At 38.2% G+C, this 18,305-nt stretch overlaps 1 protein-coding gene and 1 pseudogene across 7 annotated transcripts in view; one reads left to right on the plus strand and one right to left on the minus strand.

Moving 5' to 3' along the window:
- The window catches only part of GTDC1 (glycosyltransferase like domain containing 1), a 329,154-nt gene that overhangs the window by 120,938 nt on the left and 189,911 nt on the right, over positions 1–18,305 (minus strand). The window lies entirely within an intron of this gene.
- On the plus strand, positions 1,753–2,481 carry LOC120244320 (annotated as a pseudogene).

The following is an 18,305-nucleotide window of genomic DNA, read 5'->3' on the forward strand; positions in this document are numbered from 1 at the left end:
AGGTTCAGTCAAGACCTACCTTCCTCAAAACGCTCTCTCTGAGACTCCAGAATGTTGATCCTTCATGTAATTTCATTTTTCCTTTTTTTAAAAATATTTCTAATGTTTATTTATTTTTGAGGGAGAGAGAGAGAGACAGCATGAGCAGGGGAGGGGCAGAGAGAAGTGGAGACACAGATTCCGAAGCAGGCTCGCGGCTCTGCACCATCAGCACAGAACCCAATGTGTCGCTCGTACTCATGGACTGCAAGATCATTACCTGAGCTAAGTTGGATTCTTAACTGACTGAGTCACTGAGGTACTCCACTTCATTTTTCCTTCTGGACTAAAAAGTAAACTCTAGGAAGTAGGAGTCACATCTTACAGATAATATTTTTCTCTGTTCCTGCCTCAGTTGAGTCTACTCTAAATGCTAGTTTGTTTCCTACTAGAGAAGATGAATAGACTTAAAGATATCTCTCTGACCTAGATTATAACAGAAACATAAAACGATCTTCCTAGAAGGGAATCCGAAAGAAAAAGATGTTAAGAAAGTAGAGGAAAACAAATGACAAGAGACGAGTCAGCAAAAGAATACGTGCCAAGAGAGACAGAAGAAAAGTGTGCAATTGGAAGGGCACCAAAGGTGCTGGGCTTTCATGGAGGGTGACTGCAGATACACCACAAAGCTCTAGGAGTATTCTCAGACCTTAGGAGGTAGGCACAATGCTGTTACTAATTGCAGGTAGAAGAGAATCCTCATGGAACTTGTTCATGCCTGTGAACAAAGCTGTAGCCAAGCTAAGAGGCACATTGTCTTCCTACAGCATGAATCTTAGTAGGAGATGAAGCCTGCCAAGATTCATAAAATGTGCCCAATTCTGTTCATTCCAGTGGGAATGAATGCTACTGTCAGACAAAGTTCATGATTCTGTGGGTCTTAACCAGGGTGCACATCAGAAGTTCTAAAATACTGAGGGAGTTTTAAAATACTAATGATGTCTAGGACCCATCTCCAGCAATTCTGATTCAATTGATTTGGGATGGCCCCTGGGCACTGGTGTTTATATCAGGTGATTCTAATGTGCTACTGGAATGGAGAGCTGCTCTGACGGCCATCTAGGAAGATATTCAAGGACTTGGGGAGAAGGGTATAGTCGAGAGGGAGGGGGTGGGTGTGGATGGGTGGTGTTTATCTCTTTTTTAAAGGGAAGGTTATAACTGTAGAAGCAAATATAGGATATAAGGAGCTGCCTACATGGACAGTGCTAAGAGTTGGTTTTATAGACAACAAAGAAAGGCATACATTAGAAAAAGTGTTCTTCAATGAAACTAGGAAAGAATGTCCCTATTTGCCAGTATCACCTTGAAGCTACATTTATGAAGGGGAAGAGGGAGAAAAATCCCTCAGACACAACTGTAAAACCTGAAACCATGGGGAAAAAAACAAAGGAGCAAGTGGTAAAAAATGCCTGGAAAATTTCAGGGAAAATAAATAGAAAATAAAGGGAGACCAACTAGGATGAAAACTTCAAGCCTAAGAGGTCCATAAACAATGCGCAAACGTTAAGAGGTTGATTTCACTTGGAATTTTTATTTCTAAGTTACTGCAAGGTGACAGGGGAGGGGAAGCACGTAATGAGTAAGAATGTAAGCACTGACTCCCTGCCACCCAAGGACGGCCATGCAGATGGTGAGAACTGCTTTCGCTTTCTTGTCCCCGTGCCTACTCCGCTTCTCATGGGATGCTAGGCCCCTGCCCCGGCCACGGCCATGCTCAGGGTCTAGACTGAAGCCCAAGCCAAGGTGGGTGTGTCTCATGAAAACCTGTGTATCAAGACAAAGAACCTGCTGGGAGCTACCTCCCCAAGAAGACTTCTGAGTTGGACGAATTTTTAAAGGAGTTAGCTCTCAATTAAGCCAACCCAAGGGATCTGAAGGCCTGGATGGACATCCCATTACCTGATCCAGCCAAGGAGAAAGAGAAGGAGAAGCAGAAGAAGCAGCAGAAGAAAGAAAACAAAGATGAAAAGAACGAAGGGGAAGATGAAGACAAAGATCCTCCTTGCGGCCCAGTGAACTGCAATGAGATCTTGGTCCTCCATCAGTGTCTAAAGCCTGAGATCAACGATGCCATTGAGCCACTCACCCTGGTCACCACCTGCAGTCACCTCGGATCTAGTCTGGGAATGGTTCTGGAGTGGCTATCCAGGAGAAAGTGTGTGAACTGATGACCACCCTTCACACCAAGCTGGAAGGGTGCCACACTCAAATCCTCAAGTATTTCTCTGAGCGGGCGATGTTGTGACCAAAGCAGCCAAGCAGCCTCATGTAGGTGACTATCGGCAGCTGGTGTACAAGTCAGATGAGGCAGAGTACTGGGACAGCTGGTTGATGGTCATAGAGATCTGCAATGCTTATGCTGTGTTATATGATACCATCCTGAAGAATTGTGAGAAGCTCAAGAAGCCCAGGGAAGAAACAAAAGGAATGATCTATTGAGACCCTCCTTTTATTCTGTAATGGGCCCAGCAGAGACCTTCTTCTCATTAACCCAGGACTCCAGACTTTCCCCTACCTTCAGCCTTTTGAGGTAACTCCCTTCCCTTGTTTCCCATGCATAATAAATAGACCATTGCTCTTAAAAAAAAAAAAAAAAAAGAATGCAAGTATTGAAGTATTAGGATTCTGGGTTCAAGTCTTTGGCTTATCACTTATTATGGTATAGCCTTGGGGCAAGTTACTTCCCTAGGGTTGGTTTCCTCATAGGTACAATGAAAGAATTGTATCTACATTCTAAGAATTACTGTTGGTATATTTTGTATCAAATGAAGTTACAGATGTTAATAACCTAGTAAGGAATGTGGCACATAGTCATCACTTAATACTAGCTTTTTAATATTAGTGCTATTATTTAGAATAAACCCTGGCCAAAAGGAAACTTCATCTCAAGAAAAAGATTAATTCAAAGTAGAGAGCCATGGACATTACAAAGTTCATAATATCTGTCTTGTAGATTATGAAACCAAGCGTGAAAATACTTTGAAGAAAAGAGAAAAAACGGTGGTGATATATACACATATTTCTTCTGCTAAGTGCCCTGCAGATTGCTGGGCCAGGGAGAGGACATGGTTTGGGAACAGAAACTACAAGGCAGGAAGGCAAGTAACAGAAAGTAGTGGTGGGGGGCTTCACCCATGAGGACACCATCTGGAATGTTTGTTCGGCAAAAACACAGTATTGGATAAATTCTTGACTTACTTTGCTAAGAGTTTGAGCTCTAAAAGTCAGATGATGCAAGCAGGGAAACTACTTTTCTGGACTTAAATCAGATAATCTGAGATGGAGAGGTGAGGAGGGGATGTGGAAATGATCAGGAACTTGGAAGAAAGTGGCCCCTTAGCATCATGAAGGTCTTAGCAACAGAGGAAAAATATGGGGAGGAAACAGAATTCGCTATATGCTTAGGTTAGAGATACATTTCAAACACCAGAGAGCAGATAGGTGTCATGCCATGGGAGAGAGGGTGGGGGTGAGCACGCAACCGTGTGGATGCAGAACAGAACTGAGGAGAACACGTGTTCAGACACCAGGGTTCTTACAGGGTCCAGGAGTCTGCTTGTTTTCTGCTGCTAAGTCTCTGTTCAAGAGGGTAGCATTAGGGTGAGGGTATAGCGAGGGACTCTCACTTTGGATCTTTCTAAGGTAAAATGTATGAACAACCAGACTTTACCTTAGAAACACGGAGCACTAAGACACCCACCCATGAAAGATTCTAGGATTATTGATTAAATCTCTCACTGAGTTAGAAGAGAGGCCTGGACATAGTAACGCAAGTCCGGTTTCCAGGCTTTGGATTACGCTGCCCCAGCACGGGCGAGTGTTTCATCCCCGTGCACAGCTCTTGCCTTCTCTGTGCCTAGTGTGACAGCCTTTAAGCCCCAGGAACGATTCTGCCCTGCTCACTTCTGTAGCGAGGCTCCTGCCACGAGTTAACCATTTGTTTTAGGTTGCAATTTAGAGTGGGTTGGTGGCCTGTGTCTTAGGCCCTACTTTATTTGTTAAGGCGGTGGATGTTGGATGCCACTCCACCTTCACTCCCATCTCCAGGCCATTTCCTCAGAAAAATTCTACTTGGAAATGGAAAAATGCCCCATTAGTTTAATTGAAGTAGCTGATGGTCCTCATTCCACCCTACCAAACTAACGTGGCTTCATTTTGAAGGGGAATTCAATTAAAGTCCATGTTGTTCTCCGGTTTCCCCTCTTTCCTTTAAATTACCTGCTGCTGGAGCCACTGTTTTGTTCTGTTTCATTTTTGTGTGCAGGGGAGGGGGTTGGAAATGACCACTTCAGTGACAGCCTGAAACAAATTCCCTTTTCTTGAGGTGGGTCTCTCAAGTACTTTCCCAACGTTCACTGACAAGGAAATTTATTCATTCTGATGTATAGCTTAGCCATAGCCTCTAGTCATCTGTAATAATAGATAACACTGCAACCCTCAACAGAAATGGTTTTTAAGCTCCAACATAACAAAAATATTCTATACTTAAGAGCACACACGAAATAGCTTTCATTTCCTTATTCAAAGATTATATAATTTAAAAAAGCATAACATTTTAATCAGTGCTACAATTTAAACTTATATAAAGGCTACAGTTATTTTATAATAAGAAACAATCACCAGTGAGTATCTATATGTCAAATGCAAAGAACATAATGGTTATCAATTCACAGGGGAACTTAATTTCAGTTAACACTTGACAGATGTTTAGAACCTTTGAGGCACATATCTGTCAAGTTTCAAAGAGGCCAATAATAATGGTGTAGGAAAAGTTTAAATATTTTCTTCATCACCACAGTTTTGAGAAAAGTATCAGCTTATAATCTAGTTAGAAATGTTCCTTAAAAAAATTAGATCAATTTAGTTAACATATTTATACTCAGAATTCCGGTCCTTTTCCGTCCATTCCAGAAAGTTTGATGTAGTTTTGCTAAGTGAAGCTGCAAACACATTGGCATTTGAAAGCAAAGGAGACTCCCTACATCACCTGGCCCTTCCTTATTTTGCTGTATCTTTGTATTAAACTAATACCAGGATACCAGAGCATGTAATTTCCCGGTTAGTGGAAATCCCTCTAATCAGGATATTTAGGATTGCTGTCTCCTTTAGCTGGACCCCTTTTGTATTGTGTACAACACAGAGGGAAATGCTATCATAACACTTCAATAGTTAAGTGACTTTATGAGAAAAATAGTTCCAAATGTTTCCTAAAACACTCCAAACCGCACCAAAGAACATTATCGTAATATTATATTTCCCCATTGCCTCCATTATTTAAACTTGCCTCTCTTGAAATGATACTTGGATGAGAAACTTAGGTTTATGTAATGTATAAATTGTTTCAAAAGGAAAAGCTTTGGCTGCATAATTATTATATATATATAGACATGCCAGATAATTTAATGTTTTCAATAGCTTTTCTTTATTAATTGACAAAAGAGTATACTTAACGCTTTGGGGAGAAATTATTTTTGCGTCTCTAACCTAAGCTATCCAAATAGGCAATGTGTAATTCTGTTAAATTTAGTACTGAACACAAACACCACCACCACAAGTAGTTACGTATTACATATACAAGATATCTATTTTTTGGTACAGTACGTATCACCCACATATACTGTATGCCATTTATCAAAGTAGCAGAACAATACAGTTTAGTGAGTTCAGCATCAAAAAGAACCTTTATGGCAGGTGAAGACCAGACCCAGTCCCATCAGGCTCCCTCTGCACCTGTAAGCTGCTCTTTTGAAGCACTTCTGCAACAGGCTTTTGGAGGAGGTGGAGGAGGCGGGGGCAATTACAAGTAGTATGTTCAATATTCAATAAATAGCCTTGAGGTACAAACGGCCCGAATGCCCACCAATCAATAAATGATCACACAAATGGGAGTATAGACATACTATGGAATATTATTCAGCCATGTATCAGTGCTGATACATGATGAAAGATGGATGAACTTTGAAAACATTCTGCTAAAGGAAAGTGGCCACACAAAATCACATGTTGCACGATTCCATCTATATGAATAGATAATTCCATAAAGACAGAACAGAGATCGGTGCTTGCCAGGGCTGGGGAGAGAGAAATCGGAGAGAACATGCTTAATGGGCGAGGGGTTTTACTTTGGTGATGAAAATGTTTTGGAACTAGATAGAAGTAGTGGTTCTATTCTATTCTCATGTTCAAGTGCACATCTGTGAATGACCTAAATGCCAACGAACTGTTCATTTTAAAATGGTTGTATTTTGTGTTATATGAATTTCATCTCAACACATTTTTGCAAAAACTTAAATGGAAAATTATTACCGTCTACCCATGAGAAGCTGTCGGCCCTTCAGCGCTGACTGGAACAGAAAGCTCAGGGACACACTCTGTGTGTGGTGTCCCCTCCCTCTTCACTCCAGGCCGGATTGTCTCCAGGCCTGGGGCGGGGGGTGTGCACCCAGCTGCGAGGAGATCTGGTGGTGACAGCACCGCCTCACACCAGCCAGAAGGAGATTCTCAGGGCGGTGGTCAGTCGTAGCTGGGGCAGGAAACAAACAAACAAATGCCCTAGGGCCACTCGGATCTGTTTAAAACTTCCAAGAACAACCTCTCTGAAATTTTACATACAATATTCCACAGACACGTGTTTCAGATAACCATCTCAAAAGGTAATATAACACTCATCAGAGACTAAGAAAAATAATTTTCTACTTATCATCAAAACTTTTCTAGACATATGTAATGCATTCAGGCAAAAAGAGAAAAAGATTCTGCAATTTTGGCCATTTGATAACACGCATGTAGAAATCTCAGAACAACTCAATGGTTCGATTCTCATTAAAAATCTTTCTCTAACACAACACTTCAATTGCTAGATGATCTTAGGGGAAAAAGTATGCTGCTGTTTCCATTTTAGGAAGAGTATGGACTTGAGATAAGTACTTAGCTCAGATTGCAACTCTACCACTTACTGTGTGATTTTGGTAAAAAAAAAAAATCAGTCTCTCTGAGCCTCAGTTTCTTTGTCATGAGAATGCTGCTAATGCCTCCACTTGTGTGAATTAAATCACAATGGCTATGCCTGACACATGGCAAGTGCTCAAGAAATGTTTTTTCTTAACCTCATCGGCTTCTTTCCCCAGTAAAAAATGTCTATTTATAATCATTCATTGTTGTGAACATCATATTAACTCTATAACCTAGGGATGCTCATCCTGTGACAAGAGTTTTTCCACTATACCCTGAGACATTTCCTAGCACTTGATATATGCATAAAAACTGGGGAGTGGAGAAGGACATAATTAGATTGCAAACAGTTTCAAAAGTATCCTGAAAAGATTTTGTGCATGGGTAAACCGAGAGCCTAAGAGTTACACCCCATAGTTATGATGACATAGCTATGACTTGATTAAAGTGACATAGAGACAGAGTGACATGTCCCATCTTAGGCAGAGACCGTGTTACTCTGTAGGTAGGTATTAGTTCTGCAAATGTGTTGCTTCTCCAGTAGTTTAAAAACATGAATATAACTGTCTCTATACCTGTAGAACATTTAAAAACATGAGAGAGAGTGTTGTCGTTTCCTTTGAAGCCATTATCGAGTACTTTTACAAAATAAGAAGCAAATACAGAGTATCCAATATTGTATGCAATGGAACATTCAAAAATAATTCAGAGAATGCTGTTCCTGTCTCTGAGGAACTTATGCTGTGGGGGGAGGGGCAATAACAACAACAGCAATGAGACTTTAAAAACACAGGCGTTCATAAAGATTTAAAAAATAATTCCAATTTTTTCCTGGGGTCTTATCATACAGTTTTAAACTGATACTATACATACAAGTACATACATATATGTGTGTATGTAGATATACGTATACATATGTATACATGATACTATATATGGATTTTAAATTTCAATAGAAATTAAATTTGAATTAAGTTAAAAATTAAAAACAGGGAATGGTGTGTGGATTTTACTTTAATTTTTAAAAGAGTATGAAGGAGCCTCAGATGGAGAGAAAGAGATTGTTTATGTGATAGTAAACAAACATGTAAAAAAATCTTTGTTTTTACTTACTTTCTGTGAAAAATCATCCTATTCCCTGGCATTTATGTAACTTCTGACTTTGGTGACTACAAAATTAAAATTTTTATACAGTCCCAGAATTGAGATTGGAGAGAAACCAGAGAAATTGTTTAATTTTATCCCTTCATTTTTAAGGTAGAGAGCCAAAGGTCTAAAAAGCACTTTTTCCTATAGTGTGTTGTGGAAAATCCTAGTTCCTCAGGATTTTAGTAAATGCTCTATGAATTTAAAAAAGGTGGTTAAATATTAAGTTTTGAAATATTAGATTAAATAAATATTACATTGAATCAAGTTAGACAATTTTATTTACTTCAGGGATTTCCTGACTGGAATATGAATGTGCTTTGAAAATATTTATAGGGAGATAGTACGCAGAGCTGTCCCCTGCACCTCCCTTCTTCTTCTTTTTTTTTTTTAAAGGCTAATTTCAGGGACATACATGTAGAGAACACATTTTAGGGAATACTACTCTAGGAAACTTAAATCAAAGATAAAACTAAGTGAGTTTTGACTCTGTCAAGGGATTAGAACCATGTCTTCAGGCTTCTGGGCTAAGGAGCTTTCTACTATAATCACTCTGATACCCCCTGAAAGAGGGAAAACAAGTCTGAGGTTTCCTCCAAAATCAACAACTTTGGCCAGCTTTATTCTGAGGTAAGTTCTTTATTTTCTTCAGTAACAGAAAATAAAAACGTATTTTCTGAGAAATATTCGCAAATCAAATATGCTGTTTGCTTATAATTGTGGGGAATAATGCCACCATGTCCTTGATGTCATCTCATGTAGCCACAATCTTGTCCTGTCTTGTGTCTGGGTCACTCCTGTTTGTAGGTGGAGGTTTACAGGGACTAGAAAGGCAAAGGAGCACCAGTGAGTGCTGTAATATCCATTTCCAATACACTGACCAGCACTGGCCTTGATTTTCTTAAACTTTTTTCAATTGACATGGTTTCCTTACAAAGTTGACCCAGTAGGCTGAAGTCTTAGAAACTTGTACTTTGGAAAACATTTGATGAAATGTCATTGAAGCTACTTGTATACTTCTGGAAAACTATGGCTGACTTGCTGAGAACCTGGTCTGCTTTAAGAAATATATGCCATTCAGAGTGATAAAAATAGGGGCTACGTTTTCTCGATTTTTAATAGCAAAGACTTATCTGAGAAATATGTTCCCTTTGCTTCCATGGACTTGTTTTCTTTAAATATTCCAGAAAAGAAAGGAATAATGTTGACTTTTGGAATACTTTAAAATTATTCTTCAAGTTCAAAGCAGAAAATGCTCTGTATCCAGTTTCAGCTTTACATGCTTGTGTGTGCAAATATGGATGCATATGTGAGTGGCAGCAATGATAACACCTAGAATACAATAAATCCTCATGGTTATTGTTTTAAAGAAACTGTGCCCTCATGATCGTTCTATTTCATTATCCCTTGTTTCTGCATGAGTTAACTTGCACTTGACATCATTCATTTATTTCAACACACTTATGCCACTTTCTAAAAGAAGAAAAAAATGCTAAATTTTTTTTTTCTGTTTGTCCTACTTGGAGGTCTAGGATCTAACTTGTTTTTTAAAGACACTGTCTTCTCATTTGCTGTATACGCTAAAAGTGTCTATGCCAGTGAGCTATATATGTCACTAAGATCCTAAAAGTTCATGGCCGTGAAGATAAGAGGATCTTGCAGTAAGGTGTCAGAAAATCCAATAACTGGAATGAAAGAAAAGAAACAGAAAGAAAGATGGGATGGAGCAAAATAAGAGTTTATGAGGAAAGAAGCTTAAGTAGGTGAAAGTCCGGAATCCCAAGGGTGGGGAACTGAAAAGAGAGACTTCAAAAAAAGGACTCAGTTATCAGATGATGGGACAAACTCAGACCCAAATACCAACACACCTGTCAGTGGCTCAAATCTCCTTACCCATCAGAGAAAATGCAGGACATGACTCTTAGACAGTGAGGCAGATTTATTATTATTTTTCATTTCGCTGAAAGAAATACACTGACATAACTTATCTCTTCCAAAATGTACTCCAATTAGGTTGATATCACTGGAAATAAGGGAGTACATTTTTGGTCTTCAGAGGTGGTCATATACTTGTTTCTTCCATTCAATCATTCATTTATTTATGTTCATCTTTAAGGAAGATTGTGCCAGATACTGTCATTGCCCTTGGGAATGTCACAGACCATTATAATAAATATGCTCAAAATTACTAAATTTGGGGGTTGAGGCATTTTTAACTCCTAACAAGAAGTCAGTTGAAAAGAGACAAACTGATGACTAAGTTGAGTAGTATCTTATGTCATAATAAGTAATAAAGCTGGTTTACTTGGGTGGTTCCTAAATTATCAGTGGAGGACATTTCCCAAAATATTTTAAGAAATAACATCAGCACTGAAATAACTGTAGTTTTGTGAGAGCCCAGTTTGAAGAGTAACACTCTTATGAATGAATAATTCAAGAGAAAAACATTCTGTAAATATCTGCCATATACAAATAGTACAATACACTCTAGGAAGGAAGCTGTATAAAGCACAACCCTGGCTGTTAGAACACTTATGTTCCAATAGAAAGTAGTTGAATGAACACTAATATAAGACAGACTCTAAGTGCCATATCTGTTCTTACTACTAGCAAACCTCTTTAGGATCTTATATTTGGCATTGTTTTGTGGATATAGTGATAAACAAAATGTGGCCATGACTTCAAGGAGCTCACAATAATCCAGTGAAGTAAAAAAAAAAAAAAAAAAAAAGTGGAAAGGAAAATTGTAGTGTTGTGTAATAGGGGCTGGTATCAGAGTGGGTCCAGAGCAAGTTGGAGTATGGAACCAGGTTACAGGAAGCTTCCTAGGAGCTCTGAAGGATAAGTGAGGGTGAGCCCCAGGGAGAGGAAGGGTACACTTGAGGCAGACGAGGGAATCTGGGGGAGGTGGAGGCAAGGGAGAGTAGAACCAGTTGGGGAGTTTGGTTCCCCAAGACAGGATTAGTATGTGTATGCAGAGATGGGGCAAGAGTGCTGGGGAAAAAAAGATTGCAGAGAGAATCACGAAGGTCCCATAGTATGTCCTGCTATGGAGTATGACACAAATGACTCTCTATGTGAGTTCCTAGAGGAGATGCCTTTTGGTTGATATTTCAACAGTATGAGTGACACATCAGTTCAGTATAGGCAGGCCTGCTGGGTGTAGAGGAAAAAGAAACAAAGGGTTGGGCTGCATTCAGGCACGGGGTTAGTATTTGTCAAAGTACAGAGGAGAGAAGTCAGTCCAGCTTGAAGGAGTGACAGTGGTTAGAAAGAAGTGAGATAAGATTAGAGATTGTGGAAGGTGTTCAGGGCAAAGGCCTTCCATATGGGCTATATTATTCCATAGCCCAGTGGGATGGCATGAATCTGGATGAATAGAGGACAGTACCACCATTTATGGGGAAAAACAAAACCAAAACAAAAACAAACAATGATGGCAAAAGCAGAGACAGAAAGAGGAAGAGAAGCTGGTCTTAGAAAGAACATGAAGAGTTCTGTTCTGGTCTTGTGTCATGGATTCATCATACCTCCTAATATCATCAGTACTGAAAAGGGAACTTGAACTTACCATCTCCTTTTGGTGTGTCTTGCATGGCCTGACAGTTTGCTGAAAAAGCCACTTGTCCAATAAAAGATCTATTCAAAACCCAAAGGGTTTCATAAAGGACTCAAATGGCTAACTTGAGTTAAGAGTTTCTAGGCACAGTTAACCCAAGCTAAGCTTTTTGAGTTCACCTGAGGAAAGCATCTGTCTCCCCCATCCCTTTTTTTTTCCTTAATGAAAAATATTTGAATATTTCATTCATTCATTTTTTTAAATGATCTCAGTTTGGAGTAGTTAGTTTCTACATTGATTAGAAGCAGTTTCTGCATTGATTTGAAGTATGTGAATATGTATGTGGGTGCATATATGTATGTTCCACCAAGCAGAAGATGAGTAAAGTCTCATTAGAAAAATATGCAACAAACAGGTTCTCTTTGGAAGTAGCCCGGCAAGGTAAATTTCCTTTGCCAGCATCTTTTTGCTGTCACTTTGTCACTAACCAACCAACAGCCCTAAATCATCTACTTTGTTATCAGTTACCAGAGAAGCAAGTCATTTGAGAGAGATTGCTTAAAATTAATTGAACTTGCCTTCATTTTTGTAGATGGTATAAAGCTGCATTTATACAGCACTATCTGGAATGACATTGCTTCAGGAAAAAGGATAATGGCTATGAAAATCTGTTAGTGTACACTACCTGTCAAATCTGTAAACTGAGCCCCAGCATCATATCGGTTTTGTTAGAGCAGTGGTATTTGCTAAATTATAGCAGGAGACAGGCTTTTTAAATATTTTTTTTTCTTTTGGGTACTCAGATCAAAAGAAAGGTGTACACTTTATTTTTAATCCCATTACTTCACATGAGCCCAGACAGAACATCAAAGACAAGGTATGCAGGTTTAACCATTAGCATCAACATAATCCAAAGTTGGAAATCTCTTCCAGATAGCTACCTTACTTTGAAAAAGACTACATTTGTGTTATTCAGAGTCAACATTACTGTGTTTTAATTTTCACTGTATTTACAAAAGAAAAACATATCCAAGATATGTGATTGTGCCTTACAGCATCAAGTAAAAGTTGGTAGGACAATCTAATATTATTAGAATAAATGGAATTCACATCCACTTTTTTTTCTTTTTACTTGGCTCAGACGTCCATCTCAATTTCATGAAAGGGAGGAACGTGAATGAAATGCAGTTGCAAATCATATTTGAGGAGAGCAATGCTTCTCCACATCTGAAGTCTATTGAAAGCTCATGAGTAAGAACTCGGGCAACAAATCCTTTCTGTTCAAAAGATGTGTCAGTGGAGAAATTCTCAGAAATAGCACACAATTCATCAGAAATCACACATTTCTTTTCCAAACCAGATAATAAAAGAAAGTTGTAGTTTTGAATTCTTTCCAAGGGCAACCAAATCTAAGTATAGAAAGCAATTCATACAGATTTTGCATTAGAACATGTATCATAAATAGTGGAGAGAGATAAAAAGTACTTAACAACTGGATAGTCTGGGCACCAACCATCAGATTATACAATGGCGAAGTAACTGGGACATATGTATTGGTAGAGAGCCCTGGCTCAAATATGTCCACAATTCTTAGATGAAATGAAGCTGATTTTGTGCATATATGTGGTAGTTGACTTGAGATTTCCCAGTAATGTCATTATCATCATCCCAAAAGCAAGAGAAAATGTTCATTAAATTTCTAGCACTTGTAGTGTCCTACTTGAGTATCTGGGGATATGAAGAGGAATATGTGTATGAGACGGTGCCTATGCCTTAATGATTCACTCACAAGGGAGACAGACTGAGGTGTATATCTAAATACATACAATAAACAAATAACGAAGGAAGCCATGCTTCGTGCTTAAGAGTGGCCAAAAATGTCAGAGAAATTCTGAAGAGGAAGATCTTGCTCAGGACAAGGAGAAAATGAAATTATATCATGGAGAAAGGAGAAGTGGAATGTGAAAGTGTGGTCTGGTCTCAGATAAGAACTGAGAAGAAAAAAGGGAATATCAGGAAAAATAGAACTGAATGCCTACTACCAGAATTGTGTGTGTGTGTGTGTGTGTGTGTGTGTGCGCGTGCATGCACGCGTGTGTTTGAAATTCAATTTTCCTCAATTTAATCTTCTCAGCACTTGTCGTTTACTCTTATTTTACCAATGAAGAAATTGAGGCTCAGATCAAATAATTATAACCATGTATCTATTAAGTGGTAGATTCAAGATTTGAATCCATTGTTAGTCCATCCAAAGTTCATGCTCTTTCCATAATACCATAGATTGACAGGGAGGTAGAGGGCTAAGAGGAAAATGCAAAGGTAGAAAGAAATGTGGATGATATACTTGAAGAACATGAATGTATCCACTGGAGTTCACAGAGGTGAAAAGGGAAACAGATGTATGGTGGCAGGTTGAGAAATGTGGGTTTCACTTGTAGGTAGTAGAAACTAAAGATTTTAATGTAATGGGTTTCTATTGGGCGATGTTTTAGAAAGGTTAATTTAACTGTAGAGTATAGGAAAGCTTAGATGTGGAGCAAAAGGTAAGAGGTTAAGGCCAGAAGCAGAGCAAAGTACAACAGAAGACTGTTATACTCCTGAGGCTTTATTATGTTATTTCCAGCAAGAATTGAAGAGAGAGCCAGATGTGAGACACACTTTCTAACCACTTATGATACACAGTCACTGCTGATTTCACAACTTTGAAATCACCAAATCTGATAGTAATATGAACTACTTTAACAAGTCCATATGGAATAACTAGAGGAGGCCATCTCCTGAACACAGAAATGGGGGTGGGGGCTGTCCTCTGTATTACACGTGGAGAATCATAACCAATCTCCATGACCAGGCTCCCCATGTGGACTTCTACACGCAACTGACTAACACTGTCAAATCAAAACAGTTAAGATCCAGGACAAATGGACTTGACGTTGAAAAATTAGAAATGATGCTAACATTATCAGGCCCAAATCCCATGTTAATTTTGTCAATACATGGCAGTTTCACATTTGGACATAATAAAATATTATTAGCCAAACAAGAAATGGTAAAAGTTAACAAACTAAAGATTGTTTTGTTTTTCATTATTTTTTTGTCATTGTTTTCCATTATTGTTTTTAGTTGAAGGGTAGATAGATGTGATCCACTATTGTATAAAGATCTATTTCAACTCTAGCAGCAGAATTAAAGTAGATAAAACTTAAAACCATTTTTCTAAATATGAATGTTAAGACTGTATAATATGGTGGAGCATACTTTAAGAAGAAAAACCACCCAGAGAACTTAAATGACTCTTCAACTCTAAAGTAAGTGATCTTGATTCATTTTAAAACCTGAAAAGATCATATAATATAGAAAAGTAAGTAGAAAAGGCTAAGGAGAGAAGGTCGTTCTTAGAAGGCTGCCCAGTTAACTCTCATTAAAGATGAGAAAATAGTCAACTTGTAGGGTCCTCCACCATAATTACAGTAAGAGAGATAGAAAGACATGGAGTATGTTGGGAGGGGGAAAACAGAGAGAGAGAGGAACTAAGTATTTTCATATATTAATTTTCTTTTGTGGAATTTAACACTTTCAAAACACTCTAAAATACATCACTATTAGTCACTTAATATCGGTCTTGTCTGTCTGTCTGTCTCTCTCTCTGAGCAGGTTTAATCACAGACGTAACCTCTCTAAGGATTATAAATCAGAAGTCTAGATCGCTGGAAAAAGAAGTGTTCAAAAACCAGGCCTGCTAAGAGTGGCTAAAAACCAGGCCTGCTAAGAGTGGCTGACACAAGAGACTCACCCAGAAAGCACCTGACTAGTCAGAATGAAGGCAAAGGCAGGACTCATGTAATTAGTATATTAAAAAAAAAAAAAAAAGTCTTCCTTTTTTATTCTAAATATAAGCCACCCACAATATTTATGTCAATGCTGACCACACCTTTCCGAAATTCGTGACGAAATCATCATGCAAAGCTTTTAGAATCCCACAGAAGTCTCTAATTTGGACTAGAATGTGTATGATTTGAAGATTTCTAGAATGTCAATTGGCTTCTATTCCTCATTGAGTAGAGTAGCCTTCTGACAACTGTTATCACTGTCATCTCTATCCTACGGCTTCACATAAAGCTCCAGCTTGAATTTTTTTTGGCAAATACTTGATATGCATTTCATTATGAAATTATAAAACTTAAAGATAATTATGAAGAAAAGAAATGGTTCATAAAACCATGTGTGGAGCACTGATCACTTACATTTATCTGGCTTATGTATATTATAGAAGCTAACCGAACGCTAAAGTGACTTCCTGTCACTCTATTATAGTAAGATTAAGAATTTTGGTCTTCATTTGTAAAGCCATTCATCTGTTTGTCCCAAACTATCTTTCTTGGTAGAAAGACAATGAGGCACTTAATCCTTCTATTCAAAGCATGGTAGGAAAGCAATAAGACAAAAAGAAAAAAAAATTAACTACTTAACTGAAAACTGCAGCTCTTGGGAAACTTCGAGGATTTTAATGACAAGGCATGTCTGCATTCCTTCAGCATACGTACTGTACTATCTTGATAAATGCCTGAATGAGTATCCATATTCAGAGGGGAAAGCAAGTAGTTCTGCTCTGTAAATTAACTATGACAGCAGCATGTGCAAGTGGGTATTTGCAGCTATATAATAACATATTATGGTAGCATCCTTCCACAGTTGTTTATTATTATTATTATCATTATTACTATTACTATTATTATTACTATCATCATCATTAGAAGGAGATCATTATAAGGAAGTTGACATTTGCTTTCCATTTTGAAAACATATTTCACATTCTTGAACTTAACCTGTTGTGCCATCAGGAGATGGAAAATCAATCCATTATCACTCACTCAACGAGAGCAATTGTAACTTGTGGAAAGTTATCTCTTAACTACTAAGGGAAATACCAAACCACTCTATACCATTAGATTAATTCTTGGGAAGTTCACTGACTCTTTGAAGAATGAAATAGACTGATGTTTCCGACCAGATGATAGAATGCTATTTCTCACATTGGTTTCAAATCTATTTTAAAACAGTGAAGACACAAAGTATGTACTAAATGCCCAGTGGATGCCTCATCAGATTAGTTGCTGAAAAGAAATAATACAAAGGCCCTAGAGAGTCAATAAACTAATGTGGAGCTAGATGTTCATACCTCAGACAGCTAGGGAGTAACATAATATGTTATGCAGCCAAGTGATGAACTGAGTGATTAATATACACGGACTACAGGAATTCACAGAAAAGAAAGAATAATGTAGAATGGTTATACGCTACATGTAGAAAATGGGCCATCCTCGGTCCTTCCAGTTTTTTCAAATATTCAGTCATTGCGCACATATTTGTTGAGCTCTTACTATATGTTACGAGTAGAGACAAACAAAGGAGAGAGTCCTGTAGGGTTTACATGCAATTTGAGGGTAATGGAGTTATGTGGAGGGTCAGTAAACCAATAATTAAATAAGTTGTTATCATTAAGATTATTAAAAAATTAAACTTCTACATAGAACATAAATGCAAGTTTCAAGTATACCATGGGTAATGTTATGCTTCTTTAAAATAAACCAAAAGCCAAACGTCCCATGATTTAACTTTATTTCATTAGTTGTTGGCCTGCGATCCCTGTTCAATGGTACTAAGGAGTGCCATGATCTCCTGGCTCCCCTCATCTAAGCCCTTCTGTTATCGCATCCCGCTATCCCCAACCCCTGTTGCCCTCAGAGTGTGGGCGCTTGCCCCCCTCCCGCCCCCGACAGCGTGCGTGCGGGTGCGCATACACACACACACACACACACACGCACACACACACACACACACACAGTTCTTATCTGTGATACAGATTTCTACATAGGAACATCTACTTTATAACTCATAGTTAACGTGATGGGGTAGCTAAATCTTCAGAAGAAAGTGAAGAGACAGTTTGCCTACTGGTGTCAGCATTTGCTGTAGCTATTCCTGGCACTGGGCAACACATGTTTTTAATAAACTTGTAAAAACAGTGTAGATCTAGCTGTAAATATGTTTTGCTTGGTAATGTAGGCTGAATATAATGATTAGATTGACAGTTGTTGGGTTTTTCCCCCTCTAAAAACTCACAATAAAATACAAAGAGAAATAGTTTGAATGATAAGGCCCAAGACAGTATCATGATACCAACACTGTGCTGATAATTATTGTTTATGACAACAGTCAATTTACAGTAAAAACATGCTGCTGTTTCCCTTGTTCACACATTACACGTTTTGTTTAGTCTCTTAGAAATACCCAGCTCCATGTGAAGTAGCCTGTATCTATAATTAGAAGTAGGACACACAATCAGATGCCTGTCAATATTGTGGTAAGCAGCTAGAAAACAGAATAAAATTTGAAGATACTGATACATTATTTAGAGAAATTATTCTTTAAGGAAATATGTTTGATTTTCACTGTGATCAATAAAATGCAATGACCACAGAAAGATATGAAAATAATCAGTAAAAATACATACATAATAAATAAAATAATAAGTCCTCTACTAATAGGACATTAACCATCAGTGTGTTATATCCAAACTTGATATAATGTCATTTAAAAACTTTAC

This window comes from Hyaena hyaena, unplaced genomic scaffold, assembly GCF_003009895.1.
Source record: "Hyaena hyaena isolate Hyena2069 unplaced genomic scaffold, ASM300989v1 scaffold_381, whole genome shotgun sequence".
NCBI classification, from domain to species: Eukaryota; Metazoa; Chordata; class Mammalia; order Carnivora; family Hyaenidae; genus Hyaena; species Hyaena hyaena.